This window comes from Lactuca saligna, chromosome 7 (assembly GCF_052625555.1).
Source record: "Lactuca saligna cultivar CGN05327 chromosome 7, ASM5262555v1, whole genome shotgun sequence".
NCBI lineage: Eukaryota > Viridiplantae > Streptophyta > Magnoliopsida > Asterales > Asteraceae > Lactuca > Lactuca saligna.
The window spans coordinates 21,736,835-21,741,797 of NC_136423.1; the positions used below are offsets into that span (position 1 = coordinate 21,736,835).

At 40.3% G+C, this 4,963-nt stretch overlaps 1 non-coding gene across 1 annotated transcript; it reads right to left on the minus strand.

Moving 5' to 3' along the window:
* Positions 1–251: 251 nt before the first annotated feature.
* On the minus strand, positions 252–358 carry LOC145007803 (small nucleolar RNA R71). Its single transcript, XR_013663168.1, has one exon. It is a non-coding gene; the product is annotated as a small nucleolar RNA R71 (small nucleolar RNA).
* Positions 359–4,963: the final 4,605 nt, after the last annotated feature.

Sequence of the window (4,963 nt, forward strand, 5' to 3'; positions counted from 1 at the left end):
TTAAGGAGATTCCCTTCTATGGAAAAGACCACAAAGATGCTTATAAGCACTTGGATGAAGTAAATGATGTGGCTGACTATTTCAATGTACTAAATGTGCCACGCGAGACTCAGCTACTTTGCATGCTCCCAGTTACATTCAAAGGTGCTGCAAAAGATTGGCTCAAGTCACTTCCTCCCGGGTCGGTCACCACATGCGCTAAAATCAAAGAAGAATTCATAGATCATTTTTGCCCGCCTTGTAAAATAGCCAAGTTGAAGAAAGCGATTGCCAACTTCGAGCAACAACCCAGAGAGTCTCTTTATGAGGCTTGGGAAAGGTACAAAGGACTTCTAAGAAATTGCCCACACCATGACCTTAATAGCCAACAAGAAGTTTCCATCTTCTATGATGGAGTCAATGTCACCACAAGGAAATTGCTCGACTCGCAAGGCCCGCTCACAAGGAAGCCACCCCCGAAAATTAAAGAATTAATTGAAGAATTCTCTAAACATTCTAGAGAATATCACAACCCAAGAAATGAAGTAAGCAGGGGGTAGTGAACTCGACAAATGATAGCATAGCGGCGATGATGGCTAAGCTCGATAGTTTAGATAGAAGGATGAAAAAATGGATCAAACAATCCATGTTATTCGAGTTGGATGTGAGAACTGTAGTGGGCCTAATATCATGAAGGATTGTGACTTAGATGCAAATGGTGTTGGGCTTTATAGATTGCGTCTTTTGGGCTCATCTAATTATGCTATTTTGTATTCCGGTTTGGGCTTGTCCAACCGTGAGTCTTTTATGCTTTGTATATAAGCTAATGCTTGCATGCATATTAGGTCAAGGTTTTAGAGATCTGCGTATAACGATTTTTCCAGACGACAAAAGGTTTCTTTGATCGTTCTTGTAACCTTCCAGTCCTCTACAGTTGATGTTCTTAATCGAGCTCTTCTGAGGATTTTGTTTTAATCATTCGACACGTTTGATTCAATCTTGTCTTGTTCTTTTATTGTGTTCATATTGTCATTGTTTACTTGCTTGTTCAAGATCTAATCGATCTTCATAGGTTAAAAGAAAGTTTAATCACAACAATTGGTATCAGAGCAGGAGGCTGTGTAATTGATACACATCTTTTCTGTGAAAAAGATTTCCATTAGGGTTTTTCCACAATCATTAATATTTATTGAGCCGTCATCTCTTTATTGACGTATCTCGATATTTATTACTTTGCCCTAATCTGCTTTATTACAAGTCTGATCTTTGAACAGGTTTTTTCGATCATAATGGACGCGACACAATCAAACGTTATTAATATTTCCAACAGCATTGGTTCGACGACAAAGATTCCGATCTTATACACCCACGATTATGAAGTATGGGCACACATTTCGAAGACTATGTTATTGGATCTGAGGAAAATGGGTATTTGATTTGGGAAGCCATCACCAATGGACCGTTTTCTCATTCTGCAACGTCCAGAATCATCAAGACTCAAAAAGAATACAATGATCTGTTAAAGGACGTGAAAGATATTGCTCAAGATGAAAAGGATAAGTTCCAATGCAATATCAAGGCATTAAGATTGATCCGGTTCGCCCTTCAGTCCGATACATTCAGATTGGTTAGTTCATGCACAACGGCAAAGGATGTTTGGGATAGACTTCGCGAACTGTATTCTACAGACGAAGATCTTGAACATTCTATTCAAACTCTACTTCTATCTGAGTTTGGAGAATTCAGACAAGGGGCTGAAGAATCTGTGACCCAGACGTTCGATCGCTTCAATCATCTTCTCAGCAAGATGATTAAACACGATATTGAAAGGAAGCTCATCGAACAGAAGGTTACATTCCTGAATGGTCTGAGGTCTGAATGGAGAGCAGTTGTTTCCACGGTTAAAGCCCATGAGCAATTTAAATCATATTCTCTGGCGAAACTGGTGGGAATTCTCAAGTCTCAAGAGAAGATCGTGGTGCAAGAAAAGAACGTCGCTTCCGGTCTTGGTTCGTTGGCCCTCTTGTCAAAAAGTAAAGCTGTTATGGAGGATGAAGACCTCAGCCTGGAAGAATATGATCTCACATCAGAAGATTATGCCTTGATGGTGTCCAATCCCAAAAGGTTCATCAAGAAGAGATTCCCCAGCAACAAAAACCGAAACTGGCAGGGGAGTTACAGCTCTGAAAAGGCGGTTAATGAACCGAAAGCTGAGGAGCACAAGAAGGAACCGAAGGCGGATGGCAACTCTGGAGTGAGCTACTTCTATTGTGGTGGGAAAAATCATTATGCTAAGGACTGTGTCCTTAAGAAAATGGCTGAAAAGGATGATGGGAATGATGAGGAAGCCGTGTTGCAGAAAAGATTGGATGAGTTGAGAAAGAAGAAGTCTGCTGCTAACCCGCCTATTAATGCTCTTATTGTGCAGGGTTCTGTTCTAGGTGATGAGTTCGGTAGCACGGAAGTTTGGTCTACCGACTCAGAAGACGAGGAAGTGAGGCAGCCTACTCATGGAAAGGCCTACTTGTCTAAGGAAGAAAGCAGTGGTGGAAAATGCCTCATGGTTTCTGACGTATCTCAAATGAGGGGATACAACACCGATGGAGGTATTGATGGACAGAAAGCAAAGGAAGACATGTGCTTTACAGCCAAACCGCTCAGCCAGCAGTTCAATGAGCTCGATGAACTGATAAAGAAGGTACAATCTGTTTTTATTTCATGCAAAGTACCATCATCCTCTTATGAGAAAGAACTAAAAACCGTCAATACAAGAATATCTCATCTAGATAGTAGCTTAACTCAAACTCGGGTCACAAATTCTAACCTAACTAATCAATTGAGCAGGGCGACGTCGAAGAGTGAGGAGCGGAGAATGTGGATAGAGTTAAAGGAGTCAGAATTAGTCAAAGTTACAGATGAAAACATTTATTTGCAAAGAGACAATTTGAAATTGTTAAAACAACGAAATGTTTTTTGTTTAATTGCTAAACGTTTGTACTCTAATATTACTCAGCTTCACTTGGATTGTGAAATAGGCCAAAGGATTCACCGCATGATTTTGCCCTTCCTAGAGTTTAAGGAAGATGAAATCGATGCTGAAGCTTATAATTGTGAAAGTGTGATATCGTCTGATGATATTAATCCCACCTACATGTATGGACTGGACAAAATTGAGTCCTTCATTAAATCCAAAGACCACAAGCTCATGCTTAAAAATCTTTTGGATGAAAATGACAGACTTAAACTGAGAACCGAAACCATGCAAAAATTTGACTCTTTAAACGTCAACGTAAGCTCAGAAAACAAAATTGACGTTGAAAATGCATCTGAGCTTAACGAGGACGATAACATGAGTGAAATTTCTGTAGAGGACACGGTTGACTGCTCAGAATTTATTAAAACCGAGCCAGAAAATCACAAGAATCTAATTTCTGAAAATTCAGTGGAGTTCGCTCGGTTGTCCCATCAAAAGTCCCCAAAATTAGTTGAGAAAGCAGTTGTGTATCAAAAGGTAAGGACCACTCCAAATCAAGTTTACAAGGTGACAGGAGTAACCGAACATCAAACAGCTGAACTTGTAGCCATTGTAAACGAAGACAATGCTGATCGCTGTGATGAGTACTTCTGGGAAGCTCCAACTGATAATGCAGACGAAACCATTGGTTTATCTGAAAGAACTTCCTGGAAGAGCAAAGGAAGATACATACCTGAGCCCTTGAATAAACCGAACAACTTCGATGAGCCGAGCACCAGTGGTACAAAAAATATTCCTCAGAAGAATGATCACTCGGCAAAAGCAGACATTCTCTCGGCTCCTTCGGCTCAAAGTAAAACTCCTGCAGTTCAAAAGGAACCGGCCAAGGAGTCACCAAAAACGAAAGCGAATGTTCATCATCAACCTTCTCAGATGAGGAATAGGAAGATAGAAAGGAACAATAGATACAGGAAGAACCTTTCTGAAAGGAAACAATTCTGGTGTTCCCAGAATGCATATTTCTCTCATCAAGACAAGAATCTAAAGTATGAAAACATTCCTGTAGAAAAGCTTGAAAGTCACAAAAACCGAAAGCCAAGGTTCGGTTCACAAGAAGATATCAACCGAAGGCAGAAGTTCGGTTCTGAAAAGGACTTCAACCGAAACCAAAGGTTCGGTTCCAAAGACAGTTCCAACCGAACGCAAAGGTTCGGTTCTGAAGTCAAAAGAGAACAAAACGCGAAGGTCATTCCCTCCAATAATCAAAAGCAAAAGGGTCACCTAGAGCTTCAAGCCCGGAACTTCTCTCAATCCAAACCCTCATGTTCAAATTCTTCTCGTTCTTCTAATTCCTTTTCTTGGTCACATAATTCTTCTTGTTCTCAAAAATCTCATTCATCAGTTGAGCAAAAATGGAAGGTCAATAAATCCACACCAGAGTCCAAATCTAATTCGTCTAATCTTAATAAAATAAAGGTTTACACCATTAAAAGGAAAGATAAAACAACTCTTGTAAAAAGAACTTATCTTCTTGATGTCTCTCTTATTGTTCCTGCTCCCATGCAAAGCTCACGTGGACCCAAGAAATTTTGGGTTCCTAAATCTGTCTAATTTTTGCAGGTTATAAGTGACGAGCAGTTCGACGAAGAATGGTACATCGATAGTGGCTGCTCACGTCACATGACAGGGAGGAAAGAGGAGCTTAGGGAATACAGATCTCTTGCAAATGGTGGCAACGTCAAGTTTGGAAACAATTCATTCGGCACTATAAAGGGATACGGGATGATAACCAATGGGGACTTCTCTATAAGGAAGGTGGCTTATGTGGAAGGACTCCAACACAACCTCATTAGTGTATCTCAGCTTGTTGGAGGTACAGGTCTCAAAGTCTCATTCGATGATGAAGGTTCTGAAATCATAGAGAAAAGGTCAAATAAAGTAATTCTCAAGTCAGAGCGAAAGGGTGAAATGTTTCCCTTAAACATCAAACCCATCAAGGGAAATCCAGCT